This window comes from Artemia franciscana, chromosome 8 (assembly GCF_032884065.1).
Source record: "Artemia franciscana chromosome 8, ASM3288406v1, whole genome shotgun sequence".
In the NCBI taxonomy this organism is placed as follows: Eukaryota; Metazoa; Arthropoda; class Branchiopoda; order Anostraca; family Artemiidae; genus Artemia; species Artemia franciscana.
The window spans coordinates 15,702,477-15,721,602 of NC_088870.1; positions in this window are offsets into that span (position 1 = coordinate 15,702,477).

The window sequence follows — 19,126 nt, forward strand, 5'->3', positions numbered from 1 at the left end:
ATTTTAGCTTATTTTTCAGTTTTTTCCTTTTTTTAGTTTTTTTTAGTTTTAGTTTTTTTAGTTTTTTACCTTTTTTTAGTTTTTTTAGTTTTTTAGCTTTTTTATTTTTTTTATTAGTTTTTAGTTTTTTTGTAGTTTTTGCCTTTTTTTTAGTTTTTTTAGTTTTTTAGCTTTTTTATTAGTTTTTAGTTTTTTTTGTAGTTTTTGCCTTTTTTTAGTTTTTTTAGTTTTTTAGCTTTTTTATTTTTTTTATTAGTTTTTAGTTTTTTTTTGTAGTTTTTTGCCTTTTTTTAGTTTTTTCAGTTTCGACGTCACCTGATCCAGTTTTTTCAGGTGACGTCACCTGATCCACGATCCACAGATCCACAGACAACTTATTTTTATATATATAGATAGTTTTTTTTTTTTTACTTATGTCCTGGTCGTCATTTATACTCCCTGTGTCCCGGTGCTTTGTTGATTGCTAATCGAACATTCCTTTTGTCCTGGTCGCTTTCTTTTTGAGTTTCGTCATTTATTTTTTTCTTTTTTAGTTCTTTTAGTTTTTACCTTTTTTAGTTTTTTTTAGTTTTTTAGATGAAAATTTTTTTTAGTTTTTTCCTTTTTTTCTTTTTAGTTTTTTATTGGTTTTTACCTTTATTTTAGCTTATTTTTCAGTTTTTTCCTTTTTTTTTAGTTTTTTTTTATTTTTTATTTTTTTTAGTTTTTTACCTTTTTTTAGTTTTTTTAGTTTTTTTAGTTTTTTAGCTTTTTTACTTTTTTTATTAGTTTTTAGTTTTTTTTTGTAGTTTTTGCCTTTTTTTAGTTTTTTCAGTTTTTTTTTTTTAGTTTTTTATTGGTTTTTACCTTTATTTTAGCTTATTTTTCAGTTTTTTCCTTTTTTTTATTTTTTTTTAGTTTTTAGTTTTTTTAGTTTTTTACCTTTTTTTAGTTTTTTTAGTTTTTTTAGTTTTTTAGCTTTTTTATTTTTTTTATTAGTTTTTAGTTTTTTTTGTAGTTTTTGCCTTTTTTTAGTTTTTTTAGTTTTTTAGCTTTTTTATTAGTTTTTAGTTTTTTTTGTAGTTTTTGCCTTTTTTTAGTTTTTTTAGTTTTTTAGCTTTTTTATTTTTTTTATTAGTTTTTAGTTTTTTTTGTAGTTTTTGCCTTTTTTTAGTTTTTTCAGTTTTGACGTCACCTGATCCAGTTTTTTCAGGTGACGTCACCTGATCCATCCACAGACAGACAGACAGACAACTTATTTTTATATATATAGATAGATAGATAGATATATATATATATATATATATATATATATATATATATATATATATATATATATATATATATATATATATATATATATATATACTAGCTGTTGGGGTGGCGCTTCGCGCCACCCCAACACCTAGTTGGTGGGGCGCTTTGCGCCCCCCAAGCCCCCCCGCGCGCGTAAGTCGTTACGCGCCATATTAGTTATGCGATATTGTAGTTGTGTCCCTTTGTCCCACCTGTGAATATGGATAGATTTATATATGTGTTTCAAACTACGTAAAAATTGCGAATAAACAACATTCTTGGCTTTCCCATTGTCTGTGCATATACAAAGCCGTATGTACTAATAATGACGTCATATGCAAACGCTCTTTTTACAAACAAACAAACATGCATCCACACAACTCGTTTTTATATAGATAGATAGATAGATAGATACAATACAAATTAACTGCGTAAAACTTGCGAATATACAACATTCTTCGCTGTCCAATTGTCGCTGCATATAAATACATTGTCAGGTTTACCGACCCTCGAACATGCAACGTAAAATTATCCATGGGAAAAACAATCAGTATTAAAATCTATACCACATTTTTCTAATGATTGACCTTGAGCTTTGTTAATGGTGATTGCAAATGCTAATCGAATTGGGAATTGCAATCTTTTAAATTGAAAAGGCAGATCCGTTGGAATCATGGGAATGCGAGGAATAAGAACAGCCTCACCCTAAAAAGGCCCTGTCAAGATTGTGGCCTCTATTAGGTTTTCCATTGTTTTTATGGCACTTGGTATTAACCAAGTGACATATAGCAGTCGCCAATTCTGTCGGTCTGTCTGTCTGTCGGTCTGTCTGTCTGTCGGTCTGTCGGTCTGTCTGTCCCGGTTTTGCTACTTTAGGCACTTCCAGGTAAGCTAGGACGATGAAATTTGGCAAGCGTATCAGGGACCCCACCAGATTAAATTAGAAATAGTCGTTTTCTCGATTTGACCATCTGGGGGGGAGTGGGGGCCCGGTTAATTCGCAAAAAATAGAAAAAATGAAGTATTTTTAACTTATCAGCGGGTATTTGGATCTTAATGAAATTTCATGTTTGGAATGATATTGTGTCTTAGAGCTCTTATTTTAAATCCCGACCGGATCTGATGACATTGGGGGGAGTCGGAGGGGGAAAACCTAAAGTCCCGGTTTTGCTACTTTAGGCACTTCCAGGTAAGCTAGGACGATGAAATTTGGCAAGCGTATCAGGGACCGGACCAGATTAAATTAGAAATAGTCGTTTTCCCGATTTGACCATCTGGGGGGGGGAGTAGGGGCCGGTTAATTCGGAAAAATAGAAACAAAGAAGTATTTTTAACTTATGAGCGGGTGATTGGATCTTAATGAAATTTGATGTTTGGAATGATATTGTGTCTCAGAGCTCTTATTTTAAATCCCGACTGGGTCTGATGACATTGGGGGGAGTTGGAGGGGGGAAACCTAAAATCTTGGAAAACACTTAGAGTAGAGGGATCGGGATGAAACTTGATGGGAAAAATAAGCGCAAGTCCTAGATACATGATTGACATAATCGGAACTTATTTGTTCTCTTTGGGGTAGTTGGGGGGGGGAGTAAGTCTTAAAAATTAGAAAAATGAGGTATTTTCAACTTGCGAACGGGTGATCGGATCTCAATGAAATTTGATGTTTAGAAGGATATCGTGTCTTAGAGCTCTTATTTTAAATCCCGACCAGATCTTGTGATGGGGGCGGGGAGTTGGGAGGGGGAACCTAAAACTTGGAAAACACTTAGAGTGGAGGGATCGGGATGAAACATGGTGGGAAAAATAAACACAAGTCCTAGATAGATGATTGACATCCGCTCTCTTTTGGGTAGTTGGGGGGGGGGGGGGTTAAGTCTGAAAAATTAGAAAAAATGAGGTATTTTAACTTACGAACGGGTGATTGGATCTCCATGAAATTTGATTTTTAGAAGGATATCGTGGCTCAAAGCACTTATTTTAAATCCTGACCGGATCTGGTGACATTGGGGGAAGTTTGGGGTGGGGAGACCTAAAATGATGGGAAACGCTTAGATTGGAGGGATTGGGATGAAACTTGGTTGGAAAAATAAGCAAAAGTCTTGCATACGTAATTTACATAATTGGAACGGATCCGCTCAATTGCGGGGGGGGGGGGTAATTCTGAAAAATAAGAAAAATAACGTATTTTTAACTTACGAAGGAGTGATCGGATCTTCATGAAACTTCATATTTAGAAGGACCTCGTAACTCTGATATCTTATTTTAAATCTCAACCGGATCAAACGTAATTGGGGGGGGGGGGCAGTTGGGGGGACCGGAAATCTTAGAAAATACTTAAAGCGGTGAGATCAGGATGAAACTGGATGGGAAGAATAGAAACCTGTCTAAGATACGTGACTGACATAACTGGACCGGATCTGCTCTCTTTGGTGGAATTGGGAGGGGGGAGGTAATTTTGAAAATTGAGGTATTTGTAACTTACGAAAGGGTGACCAGATCTTAATGAAATTTGATATTTAGAAGGATCTTGTGCTATAAAGTTTAACTTTAGGTTCTGACCTTCTCACAAGTGCCAAATGAGCTCTTGGCTCTTCCGACCTCGTACCATATGAGCTCTCGGCTCTTCCGACCTCGTCACAAGTGCCATATGAGCTCTTAGCTCTTGTTTTACGGCAAGTCGAGTGCCATTGCAAAGCTTTGGTGGGTTTATATTTCTTAAAAGTATTATTGGTACGCCTATTTTTAGTTGTAGCACGTGTGGTGGAAACCCTGAAAGATCTATGGAATTTAAAAATTCAGATGGATAATTAACCGCTTCATTTGGTTCCAAAACTGTGTCGACTGACTTGTAAAGGACTGCCTGGTCTCGAATCTTGGTCAAAACAATATTGTTGATTTCGTGGACGTCTATATTTTTGGGTGCGAGAATCGCTCTTTCACTTAGCCATTTATTATTTTTATAATTTTTTAGAATATTCGGAAATACTTTTTCAATCAATTCATTTTTGGACGTCACTAAATTACAGAAATCAGCAGGTAGTTGTATACGTCCTGAAATTGAGTCTACTGGGAGCTTTCCGTTTCCCATTGCCAGCAATTGATCTGAAAATGTTTGACCAGAGTCATCGTTTTGCAATCGGACACGCATATTTGTAGTTAATTTTAATGTTTTTACGTGTGCCCATAAATTAGAATTTTTCAGGCAAGCATTCATTTCGTCTGCAGGAGTTGATCTAGGTATTATAGGTAATGTTTGCCTGAAATCTCCCGCAAGCAATATTAAGGTGCTGCCAAAGGGATTCGACTTCCCTCGCAAATCTTTCAAGCATTGATCCAGAGCCTCGAGCGATTTTTTGTGTGCCATTGTGCACTTATCCCAAATAATAAGTTTGCATTGCTGCAATACTTTACCCATCCCAGATGATTTGGAAATATTGCACGTGGGAGTTTCTGTAGAATGCAAGTTCAGAGGCAATTTCAAAGCGGAATGAGCAGTTCTTCCACCAGGCAGCAATGTTGTGGCTATTCCGGACGACGCAATTGCCAACGCTATATCATTTTTTGATCGAATTGATGCCAGAATCAGTTTTATCACAAACGTTTTACCAGTACCTCCTGGCGCATCCAAAAAGAAAATTTCTCCAACGTTGTTATCGACACAGTGCATTATCGTATCATAAATGTCTTTTTGTTCCGACGTTAACTTGGAAATGTTATTTTTTAAATATCTTGAATGACGTCACCGTCAAAGCAAAAATGACGACAACTAATTTCATGACGTCAGCCGACACAGAAACATGACGTCACCTGACAACTAATTTCATGACGTCAGCCGACACAGAAACATGACGTCACCTGATCCACAGACAGACAGACAACTTATTTTTATATAGATAGATATATATGTACATTTTCATCTGGATGTGGGATAGCGATTTCTCATTTAGGTGTTATAGCATGTCAAAAAATTCTGGCCACAAGCTCATCTACTGAACGCGAACTCATGGGTTTGAATATTGCGCTTCAAAAAATTATTAGTTCAACAAGAAAAATGAACGGGAAAAAAGTATTGATTTGCACAGACTGTCTCAACTGCATAGCCTATACGATTAACCCATGGCCCGAAATGAAAAGAGATATAGATCTGTACAATACGCAATTTATCGAGTCTCAAACATAGTTAAAGCCCTAAAAATCCTCTGGATTCCTGCTTGTCTCGGTATATTTGACCATGAGATGGCAGATGCAGGGGCTAACTATGCAAGAGATTTCGGTAAATATAAAAAACTAAAGTTCGACCGTATTTCAAACGGAGATAAAGAACGGTTGAAGCTGTTGAAGCTGCTTGATAGCCCTTTCCTTGCAATGGAGAGATTTGAACCTAAGTGCATTTGCATTTAGCACAAGGTCTGATCCACTTTATTATCACAAGGTACTTATAATTATGTACAATCTTGCTTATGATACTTCAAGTTATAATTATAGGGTTTGAATTAACAAGTAACCACTAGAAAATTTACGAATTAGTTATAGTTCTCTCGAATTTCTTTTCTAAAGACTAGATCTTTTGAATAAGCTTGCTTGCAAAAAAATAATACATAAAAAGAAAAAAAGAAAGAAAAACTAAAAAAGAAAAAAAGCTATAAAAAGAAAAAATTAAAAGAAAAAAAAAATTAAGGGGTGACCCGGCTTAATAGTAACCAAAACTCTAAAAAATGGATCTTGATACCAATAGTTACGTCAAAAGAATCGCATTTTAATGCTGATTTTAAATATATAAGTTCCATCAAGATCAGTTATACCTATCAAAAGTTATGAGCCTGAGAAATGTTGCCCTTTTTGGTATTATTAAAGGATTATTGGTACTTTCTGTTTGAGCCGTAATTATTTATACTGAATAAGACGTCATATTGAATATTAAATTATGTATTAAAGTGAAAGCTTCCTTATATTACAATGACGTCGTTTTGAATATGACATTATATTTAGATTTTTCTTACTTTTTACTTTATCTATTTTTTTTCTTAGATTTTTTAGTTTTTTTTATTTTTCTAGATTTTTTCCTTTTCTTAACTTTTTTATTTTTAGATTTTTTTATTGTTTATTTTTTTCAATATTTTTTTGGTTTTTTCTGTTTTTAGTTTTTTTATAACAGATTAATTATGTATAATGACGTCATTTGAATTTGACGTTATATTAAAATTTTTACTGCTTTACTTTTTCATTATTTTTTTTTCTTCTTAGATTTTTTTTTTCATTTTTTTAGATTCTTTCCTTTTCTTAACTTTTTTCTTTTTTTGTTTTTTCTTTTTAGTTTTCTTCTTTTTAATTTTTTTAATTTTGTCTTTTTAATTTTTTCTTTTTTTGTTTCTTTGTTTTTTTAGTTTTTCTCTTTTTCTTTTGTTTTTTAGTATTTTACCTTTTTTACTTTTTGTTTTTTTTTTTAGTTTTTTTTTCTTTATTTGTTAGTTTCTTTTCTCCTTTTTTAGTTTTCCTTTTTTTCTTTTTTAGTTTTTCTTTTTTTAGTTGTTTTTCCTTTTTAGTTTTTCTTCCTTTTCAGTTTTTTTCTTGTTTTTGTTTTTCTCTTTTTTAGTTTTTTCTTTTTTCTTTTTAGTTTTTTTTACTTTTTTAATTTTTTTAAGGTTTTTCTTCTTTTTTAAAGTTTTCTTTTTCTTCTTTTTTCAGTTTTTTTTCTTTTCGGTTTTTTTAGTTTTTTCTTCTTTTTTTAGTTTTCTTTTTCTTCTTTTTTTTAGTTTTTTCTCCTTTATTAGTTTTCCTTTTTTTATTTTATAGTTTTTTCTGTTTTTAGTTATTTTTCTTTTTAATTTTTTTTCCTTTTTTTAGTTTTTTCTTTTCTTAGTTTTTGTTAGTTTTTTGTTTTTTCTTTTTAGTTGTTCTTTAGTTTTTTATCTTTTTTGTTTTTTAAAGATTTTTCTTCTTTTAGTTTTTTCTTTTTAGTTTTTTTTCTTTTTTAGTTTTTCTTTCTTTTTTTATTTTAATGTATCATTTTTTTTTGCAAGCGAGCTTATTCAAAAGATTGTCTTTAGAAAAGAAATTCGAGAGAACTATAACTAATTCGTATATTTTCTTGTGGTTACTTATTGATTCAAACCTTGTAATTATAACTTGAAGTATCATCAGTAAGATTGTACATAATTATAAGTACCTTGTTGGTAAAGTGGATCAGACCTTGAGGTATATGCAAATGCACTCAGGTTCGAATCTCTCCATTGTAAGGAATGGGTATATTATGTTTTCGCCTTCAGTATATGAGCATGTGGCCTGAATTTTTTTACATGCTTTAACACCTAAATGAGGAATCGCTATCCCATATCAATACTAAACACCTAGTTGGTGGGGGCGCTTCGCGCCCCCCCCCGTGCCTCCCCCCACGCGCTTTAGTCGTTATGCGCCATATTAGTTACGCGCCATTGTAGTTGCAAAATAAGTTGTCTGTCCGTTACACCAGATTATATCTTATCTATATATAAAAGAAAACAAACTAGAATGTACAAACTGGAAATTTCATAAATATTCCGAAATATTTTGACAATAGATTACAGTAATTCGAAAAAAGAAAAATGGTAAAAAACTAAAAAAAAACTAAGAAGAAAAAACTAGAAAAAAATAAAAAAATTAACATTGACAAATTGAAGAAAACAAATCAATAAAAAGAAGAAACTAAAAAAAGAAAAGACTAAAAAATAAAAAAAAACTAAAGAAGAAACTGTATCTATATATATAAAAATAAGTTGTATATATGCATGTTTGTTTGTATGTGGGTTTTCATTTGACGTCATTATAAGTGTATAAGGCTTTGTATATGTTGTCATTATAAGATGACACTACAGACCGGGACACAAATGACGACCGGAACACAGGGAATATAAATGACGACCGGGACACTCAAAGAAAAATTACAGACCGAGACACCGGGACACAAAAGACTACCGGAACACCGGGACATAGGGAATATAAATGACGACCGGGACACTCAAAGAGAGATTACAGACTGGAATACCGGGACACAAATGACGACCGGGACACAGGGAATATAAACGACGACCAGGACACAGGGACACAACTACAACGGGGACGCGGGGGGCACAGGGGGATATATAAATGACGACGGGAACACAGGGAATGTTCGATTAGCAATCACCATCAACAAAGCTCAAGGGCAATCGTTAGAAAAATGTGGTATAGATCTGAATACGGATTGTTTTCCCATGGACAATTATTATGTTATCTATCTATATAAAAACGAGTTGTGTGGATGCATGTTTGTTTGTTTGTAAAAAGAGCGTTTGCATATGACGTCATTATTAGTACATACGGCTTTGTATATGCACAGACAATGGGAAAGCCAAGAATGTTGTTTATTCGCAATTTTTACGTAGTTTGAAACACATATATAAATCTATCTATATTCACAGGTGGGACAAAGGGACACAACTACAATATCGCATAACTAATATGGCGCGTAACGACTTATGCGCGTTGGGGGGCTTGGGGGGCGCAAAGCGCCCCACCAACTAGGTGTTGGGGTGGCGCGAAGCGCCACCCCAACAGCTAGTATATATATATATATATATATATATATATATATATATATATATATATATATATATATATATATCTTTTGTCACAATTAAATAAAAAAAAACTATTTTTTTTTAACTGAACAGAAACGAACTTTTTCTTAAAACGACCCGAAATTACTCCGTATATGAAATGGGTTATCCCCTCCGCAATCCCTCGCTCTTTACGCTAAAGTTTTAAATTGTTTTAAAAAGTAGAACTGTGGCAAAGAGTCAAACTTTAGCGTAAAGAGCGAGGGATTGCGGAGGCGACCACCCATTTCATATACGGAGCAATTTCTGTTCGTTTTAAGTTTTAATGTCGTTTCTTACTTTCAGTTAAAAACAAGAGCTAAGAGCTCATATGGCACTTGTGACGAGGTCGAAAGAGCCAAGAGCCAAGAGATTTTATGGTATGAGCTCTAGCAAAATTATAAGAATCAATAGATTGCTTTAAAAGAAAAAATCAGAGGCTTAATGCTGGACGGGATTTAAAATAAGAGCTCTGAGTCACGAAGTCCTTCTAAATATCAAAATTCATTAGGATCCGATCACCCATTCGTAAGTTAAAAATACTTACAATTTTTCTAAATTTTCCTCTCCCTTCAGCCCCCCCCAGATGGTTGAATCGGGGGAAAACGACTTTATCAAGTCAATTTGTGCAGCTCCCTGACACGCCTACCAATTTTCATCGTCCTAGCACGTCCAGAAGCACCAAACTCGCCAAAGCACTGAACCTCGCCACCTAGCTCCACAAAAGAGAGCGGATCCATTTCGATTACGTCAATCACGTATCTACGACATTCATAAGCGTTTTTCAAGATTTCTGGTGTCCCCCTCCAACTACCCCAAACGTCCAAAGATCTGATCGAGATGTGAAATAAGAGCTCTGAGACATGAGTTGCTTCTAAATATTAAATTTCGTTAAGATCCGGTCACCCGTTCTTAAGTTAAAAATACCTCAATTTTTCTGTTTTTCCAAATTAGCAACCCCCAGCTCACTCAAGGAGAACGGATAGAGCAGTCATCAGTCGACTGGTCATTCACGGGATTGACATAGACACAACTTTGGAAGATCTAGAAGCACCACCCCTAAGCGAAGAAGACGTGGAATCGAAAACATAGACCAAAAATGAACCACTGTATATTAATCACAAAAAAATGAAATCATTTCTAAAAATTTTAACTGGCATAAAAAAACTGATCTTTTTATTATTGTTTGACTAAATTGGAATTTGTTTTATATATGTCGTTCTATATTTATTTAAAAAACCTAGTCTGAGGTTTTTTTAACACTTTTTTGAAAAAATATAGAATATAAACCTCACTCCGCTGCCAGCGGGGCTCATGGAGCTTCACTCTATAGATAATGTTACCTGTAAGCAAGCCCACTTTACGCATTTTTAGTTTCATTGAAGGGGGATTTTAGAAAGGTAAAAAATAAATGCGCTTCTCTAATAATAACAGAGAAACAATATGCGATCATCAGAATCTTGCTATATGCAGTAATACACACTTTAGAAAACTTGTGACGAAACTAAACATTTACCCTAAGCTGAAATAAACTAACGAAAGAGGGGGGGGGGGGGGTAGTGTCAGATAAACCACCCTGATGTTTGGAAAGACCACAAGATAATTTGTTACTTAGGCCATGTAACATACCAAACAGTCGAGCTGTTAGCTGAATGTACGATCTGACCAAACCGGTTTCATAGCCACGGGAGACAGAATGCATTGGATTTGTATGATTTGCGCCAAATATGTGTAAATCACGGGGGTGGGGGTAAGGTTAGGTTTTTAACCCATTTCTGAGTTATATTCTCTCCCCCCCCCCCTAATTTGCAAATATATAGCCCAAATTATACTATTGTATAAACTAAAGTATTATATTTACATCATGTTTTGGTGTATTTCATTATGATTAACGTAACTACACTTCTTGAGTGTGTTAGGTATAATACATAAGTACCAGTAATTTTCTTTCAAAAGGCCACAGACTAATAGAGCCAATTTTCGTTGTTTTTTAAGTTAATCACCCCCCCTCCCCCTAAAAAACGAACCAAGAGCCTGTGTATGTACCTGCAGTCCTTTGAGTCTGCAAGGCTATCGAAATATTCAACACCCGACTTTAGAATAATATCAAAAATGATTACCTTGCCCTTTTGAATTATCGATACCGTTCTTTATAGGTAGGAATTTTTTCTTACCTTTCAGTTGCAATTTTATCCTTATCTTTTGACATAGATTCTTTGAATGACCTGCTCATCAAATTCATGGAAAACGTTTTAAATACGTATTTAAATTGCGCATTTGAAAAGACGGCCTTTGAAACAGGTGAGCAGTAACTGGGGTCCGCGTTGTCTGTGCCCAAAGGACATGGGAACTAATTAAAAGTCAATAGCTAAGTTCATGAATGTAGAATCATCATTGATGACTGTCACAGTGTAAAAATATTTTCCCTTTACTGTGCTGACTGCATAGATGACTGGAACAGTTACATCCGCAGGACTTTGCTTCTTAGGGAATTCCAATTTCGTCAGCAATAGTTACAGCTTAAGGGTATAAGCCTAGAGAAGGAAACATGTTAAGAAAACATTTTATAATGCGCACAATAGATGTAGCTAACACCTTTTGCATGGATCCCCCCTATACTTTACCGCCAACCCACCTTCCCCTAAAAAGCAAATTTATAGTCCAAATTATATAAAACCAATGCATTCTGTCACCCATCACTTGTTTTCCGGTTCTTCTTTTAAACAGTTAATTTAATTAATAAGTACAAGGTATGAAACAACAGAGACGCATTGGGAGAATAGAGGGGAAATATATAATTTCGACTGTGTATTTACAAATTAAGGGGGGGGGGGTAAAATATAGGAAGTTACATGCAAAATCTGTTTGCTACAATTTTTATGCATATTGTATTCTTATCATGCTTCCTTCTCAAACATGTTTCCTTCTTAACTCGTAAGTTAAAAATACCTCATTTTTCTAATCTTTCAGAATTAACCCTCGCCCCCACTCCCCCAAAGAGAGCGGATCCGTCCTGGTTATGTCAATCACATATCTAGGACTTGTGCTTATTTTCCCCACCAAGTTTCATCCCGATCCCTCCACTCTAAGCGTTTTCAAAATTTTAGGTCCCCCCTCAATTCCCCCCAATGTCACCGGATACAGTCAGGATTAAAAATAAGAGCTCTGAGACACAACATACTTCCAAACTTCAAATTTCATTAAGATCCGATCACTCCTTCGTAAGTTAAAAATACCTCATTTTTCTAATTTGTGCAGAATTAACCCTCCCCAACTCCCCAAAAGAGAACGGATCCGTTGCGGTTATGTCAATCACGTATCTAGGACTTGTGCTTATTTTTCCAACCAAGTTTCATCCCGATCCCTCCACTCTAAGCGTTTTCCAAGATTTTAGGCCCCCCCTCAATTCCCCCCAATTTCACCAGATCCGGTCGGGATTTAAAATAAGAGCTCTGAGACACGGTATCCTTTCAAATTTCATTGAGATCCGATCACTCCTTCGTAAGTTACAAATACCTCATTTTTTCTATTTTTTTCAGAATTTACCCTAGCCCTCCCCCCAACTCCCCAAAACAGAGAAGATCCATTTCGGTTATGTCAATTATGTATCTAGGACTTGTGCTTATTTTTCCTACCAAGTTTCATCCCGATCTCTCCACTCTAAGTGTTTTCCAAGTTTTAGGTTTCCCCCTCCCAACTCCCCGCCCCCGTCACCAGCTCCGGTCGGGATTTAAAATAAGAGCTGTAAGACACGATATCCTTCGAAACATCAAATTTCATTGAGATCCGATCACCAGTTCGTAAGTTGAAAATACCTCATTTTTTCGAATTTATAAGAATTACTCCCCCCCCCAACTACCCCAAAGAGAGCGAATTAGTTCCGATTATGTCAATCATGTATCTGGGACTTGCGCTTATTTTTCCCATCAAGTTTCATCCCGATCCCTCCACTCTAAGTGTTTTCCAAGATTTTTGGTTTCCCCTCCTCCAACTCCCCGCAATGTCATCAGATCCGGTCGAGAGATAAAATAAGAGCTCTGAGACACAATATCATTCCAAACATCAAATTTTATTAAGATCCAATCACCCGCTCATAAGTTAAAAATACTTCATTTTTTCTATTTTTTCCTAATTAACCGGCCCCCCCACTCCCCCCAGATTGTCAAATCGATAAAACGACTATGTCTAATTTAATCTGGTTCGGTCCCTGATACGCTTGCCAAATTTCATCGTCCTAGCTTACCTGAAAGTGCCTAAAGTAGCAAAACCAGGACTTTAGGTTTCCTCCCTCCAACTCCCCCCAACGTCATCAGATCCGCTCGGGATTTAAAATAAGAGCTCTGAGACACAATATCATTCCAAACACCAAATTTCATTAAGATCCAATTACCCGCTCATAAGTTAAAAATACTTCATTTTTTCTATTTTTTGCGAATTAACCGGCCCCCCACTCTCCCCCAGATGGTCAAATCGGGAAAACGACTATTTCTGATTTAATCTGGTCTGGTCCCTGATACGCTTGCCAAATTTCATCGTCCTAGCTTACCTGGAAGTGCCTAAAGTAGCAAAACCGGGACCGACAGACCGACAGACAGACAGACCGACAGACAGACAGACCGACAGAATTGGCGATTGCTATATGTCACTTGGTTAATACCAAGAGCCATAAAAACTAGTTTTTTTTATTTAATTTCTGAATGTTTTTGAATTAATGCATGTTTGATTTTGGCTCTCCAAACATACATTTTTACAAGAAATTTGCATATAAGTTCTTTTTTTGGCTAAATGGCTTTCTCTTATTTTTGATCAGACGATTTTGAGAAATAAAGGGTGGTTGCCCTCCAATTTTTCGGTTACTTAAAAAGGAAGCAAGAACTTTTAATTTTTAACGAACGTTGTTATTAGTTAAAATATACGTAACTTAAGCATTAACTTACGTAACAAACTTTTATATTCTTATATTTTTATTATGTATATGAGGGGGTTTGTCCCCTCGTTAATACCTCGCTCTTTACTCTAAATCTTAAGTTTTGTCCCAATTCTTTAAGAATAACCCCTGAATCAGAAAGGCCGTAGAATAAATAGTTGAAATTACTAAAAATACTTTAGCATAAAGAGCGAGGTATTTATCTCTTCCTAAATACCTCGCTCTTTATGCTAAAGTCTTTTTAGAACCCCTCATATGCGTAATAATCTCTGTTCGTTTTAAGTTTTAATACTATTCCTTACTTTACAATGGCACGTAAATCCCGATCAGGAAGGTGTAGTTGTTAAGCAGTATGTAGTGGTGGTTGTGTAGACCGGAGAGTAAGTAATTTGGACCTTTCTCTAAAAATTGAAAGATAGAGTAGCAAATTCTGATTTGTTTCCTCTTTGTCTCTAAAAAAAGGGTATAAAATTCACTTTTTATTATAAGCAGCAAAAATACATTAGGGTTTTACAATAATAATAATAATAATCTATTAGTGCCCCTCAGACAAAGAAAGAAGAATTCTGGAGTACAAAGTAAAATAAAAAGAAATTCACAAATCAAACAGACAATAAAACTGATAAAACAGTAATAACAGCATACGCACTAGTACAATAACTGAACCAGTAAACATGCCCACAAACTTTCAATTGCTCTTTTTGTAACTATACATTCAGAAAATGGTAACAGTTCAATTGGGTCTGCCATTCTGTGCAAACCCATAACGTCAGTGTTTCTAAAGGCAATACGTAAACAAGGTGGGGAAGGGCTACAGGTAAATATAATTTTACCAAGATCTTTTAATTCAGGGTATATTTTAAAGGAATGAGTTTGCTGTAACTCACAAGTCAACTCATTGTAATATTTTCAATTGTAATCTGATGGGTGCTTCTAATGTTTTACCATTGGCTATAACTAAGCACTTTGTTGAATTACCTATGCTCTGATATCCTTTTATCCTTGCAAACTTTTCAGCAATCTCTCATAGCAAAGTGAGGGTGCATCTTAACATCAATAAATTGCTGGTATAAGAGAGACAACTGAGGCCGCAAAGATCAATGCTATATCTTGCTGCAAATTTCATAGTTACATATGATGTAAATCCATTAAATATTATTGGATTCAGAACAGGCCCTTGTCTAAGACCACGTTTAAGCCCAATTGAGCCACAAAATTCTCCATGAGCAATTCGGATTTTTATGCAGCTTGACAAGTAACAATGAATAGCTAGTGTGTTGCTGGCAGTTTGACTATGAAAGAATACCCTAGGATTACACTATTGTGGCTCAGTGGTGAAATTACTTGCCTAGTTAGCCAGAAGACAGGGGCTAGAGTTTCGGTAACGCCGGAACTCATAGCAAATTTTCTGAGTCATGCTTTGATGCTTTGAGAATATGTCTCGAATCGGGAGGGAATATGTCCCTCCCTCGATGCTTTGAGAATATGTACAAACTTTGTAGCATAAATTACATTAGTCAATTACTTTGTTCCATTCAGCCCTAACCAATAGGATTATCTCTATTCTCACTAAGTGGAGATATCCTATCAAAAAACATGAACAAAGATGAAAATGTCCTCTAAAATTGAAACAACTGATTTTGAGTTGTTTTAAGGCTTGTTTCCATCAATTCACACACCAAAACTTGTTTGACATCCATTTTCATTTTCATAATGCCGCTAAGACAGCAAACTTAAAAATCACAGACAAAAATTGGCTAAATTATTGTTTTCTCATAAAGAGAAAATTCGTGCAGAAGTCATAACACAATTTAAAAAGAGTAAAATCAGATGGCTTCTACACGTCATCCACAAAAGGTATGCATGCCACGACAAATATATGAAACTTGGATGTAATACTTCCATCCTAAAATGCATAATTTTATCAGTAGCAATATATCAAACTGAAAACTGTTTTCAAACTGAAAACTGCTCATTTAACAAACACAAAATTTCATAGATGTGGAGGGGCAAATTCTAATTCACTTTTATATTTTTACTTCCCTCAATAGCAATAATCACTAACAACAGTTTGTTAATGCTCAGAAATCCACCGGCACAGCAGTTTTTCAGTCGGAGGAATCATCTACTACAAAATGGGTATACAGATATAGATCGGTGAACAAAATACAGAATTAATAAAACTGTACTTAGGCTGTTTTATGAATTACCTAAAACATCTAGCAACTAGTCACTATCTAGTGACAGTAATTCCAATTTACAATCAAATGATCCCCCTCCGAAGTTTATAGGACCATCCCTCCTGTAAAACCGTATATACTCCTGGGCCATAATTGTTTACAATACTCACGCCCAGGTTCCGGGGGGACTTATCATTCCTGGAGTTTTTGTTATATGATCTTTGGTCTATTTTGACCAAAACGACTATATAATAAATTCGATCAGATGTATTTGGGGAAAAGAGGGTGGGGGAGCGGGTTAGATTCCTCGGATCACCTTGACCCACAAAAAGACCACTATAACTTTCAATTTCCAATCAAATGAGCCACTTCTGAAGTTTATACGACTACCCCTTACATAAAAACTTATATGTTCCTGGTGCACAACTTAAAACACTTGCCCAAGGACTCTGGGAGGTTCTGAATAGCCCTGGAGTTTCGTTATCTGACATTTGAAATATTTTTAACAAAATGTCTATCTCAAACATTTAATCGGATGGGAATGAAGAAAAAAGGACACGGGGAGTGGGGACCTTCGTTACCTCCACTTTCCAAACCTCAGATCATATGCCTATCAGTAATATATTCTCTGTTCAACTTATTGCACCGAGTGATCCAAGTCCAGACAATGATAGTAAATGGCATGAAGCCACTGACTGGTCTTCTGTAGATATGCTTGCGTTTGGGGCTGTTTGTGATTCTATTTCGGGACAGAGCAAAGTGCCGTTTCATCAATTTCCAAAAAAAAACTATTAACCTCTGCAGAGAAGCAAACTATGCTAAATATATATTGTGCTGAGATCGTTTACGCTCCATGCACTGCCGAGCGCCCATACGAAGAGTACATCTTGGAACTGAGAAGCATGGTTGGTCAGTAAAAGAAAGTCGTCTGAAAACAAAGCGACATTTCGCAAAAGTATTTAGGCAACACCATGCTAAATCAGTACCTGAACTATCAAGCAAAGCCACAAGTGATTCTAATTTCGTATGGAAAGTGCTCAAAAGAGATAATTCAAAAGAATAAAAGACTATCAAAATTACCAGTGACCAGTGGTATGGTTACTTTAAAAGTGAGTGTTCCGAGCCTGATCCATCATTGTGAAATCAATCTGAAAGGGAACTTGATGGCTGCTTAGGCCAATCTATTGATGAGATCAGTTTTATTGTTACTCTAAGTGTGGGTATGAGTGCATTTGTAAGCTACAAAAGAAAACTTGTCGTGGTGTTGATGGCCTCTGTGCGAAGCATCTAGGATGCGGGTCCCCTCTCCTGATTGAGCACCTGACCATACTCTTTCAGATGATATTCTGTTGTGGTACAGTTCCTCAGTTGTTCAGTACTAGAGTTATAACCCCAGTATTAAAAAGAGGAAAGCTCTCGGATCAATGTTATTCTTTATAGCCAATTACGGTGTCAATGGTTTTGTGCGAAGTTTTTCATTTACTAATTATTCAGGAGATATCTGATAAGTCATAGACATCGGATAAGTAATTTGGCTTCAAGAAAGGAGTAGACCACGACCATGCTCATAATTTGATTGCTAATTTACTTCTACATTCTCATGAAAATTATGAGGTATTATATTTTGCTGGGTTAGACGTTCTAGAACTTTCGACACGGGTGTACATCCACATATCGTATTGACTGCTTATGAGCGTGGAGTTAACATTTCTGTCATCAAATCGGTACGTGATATGTATAAAAAGCTAAATGCCACAGTTAAGGTCACCATCTCACATGTACGGTGGAACTTAATCCTTCAATTCAAGTAAAAAAAAGGGGTATTTTAATAATAATATCATTGCGCCACAACAGAATGTTCGGTAAAATTCTAGTTAATTGACTTCTTGCTATCTCAGAAAGGGTTTAGGTTAGGAAAATGAAACTTTCAGGGATGAATCTACAGACTAAAGTATGTCCCGGGAAGGTATTTGGAAGCAACTACCTCCTCTCCTTCTCCCTCTAGAGGGACCTGACCTTTGATGACCTTCAAAAATATGTGTGTTATAAAAGTGAAACCTTGCAAAATAGATCTTCTCCTTAATTGAAGTACAACAAAATGGTTTTCAGCTTCATAAGTTGGCTCAATTCTAATTTATGAGGTTTCAAAATTTCAATAGGTATAGACCTGTCATGTAGGCAAATTTCAGGGCCCTCTAGAGGGAGAAGGAGTAGAGGTGAGTACTTTAAAATACCTTCCCGGGACATACTTTAGCCTGTAGACCCATCCCTGAAAGTTTCGTTTTCCTAACCTAAACCCTTTCCGAGATAGCAAGAAGTCAATTAACTAGAATTTTACCGAATGTTCTAAACACATGTGTATTTAAAGGTATTGATGTTTCACTAGATAAATATGCGGATGATATTCTTGATATAAGCAGAACATCCTTTGGAATGAAGAAAATTTTCAAATTCTCAATAGGGAGTATAAACGTATTGGTCTTCGATTTAATGAGAAAGACAGAGTTCCTGGTGTTCGATCACCAGTCAGATCGTCCGTCATATGTTCAGCTGGGTGAACATGTTATAAAAGCACGAGATACACTGACGTATTTTGGTGTAGCAATTGGGTCAGGCGTCAACCTCTGAAATATTTTTTTTTTGCCAGGAAATCTAGGAGCGCGTACGGATTACTAGTTGAAAAAAGTTTAAATTTAACCCCAGTTCCTTATCTAGCATTTATAAAGCATTTGTTGTTCTGCATCTGTTCGCCCTTGCACCAATTCGTCTCTTCTTAATGCTTTCAATATTGTGAATATATGAAAGTGTTTCTACAAGGATACGAAATATTGGCGACGGCTGCCGCTCTAGACTAACAACAGTTCCCTATCCTCGCGGTACGGGGCTGCTAGTCCGGCGTATGCGGCGTCGCCCTTGCACCATTTCCGTCTCTTCTTACTGCTTCAGATATTAAGCATATACGAAAGTATTTCTGCAAGTATGCGAAATATTTGCTTCGGCTCTCTCTCTGGACTAACAACAGCTCCCTATCCTCGCAGTACGGAGTTGCTAGTAAAACAGTTGCAGCGAAGAAACGAAATGAGAGATTTCGGTGGTAGATTATTAGTGAAAGCATCTCTGAAATTGTCCTT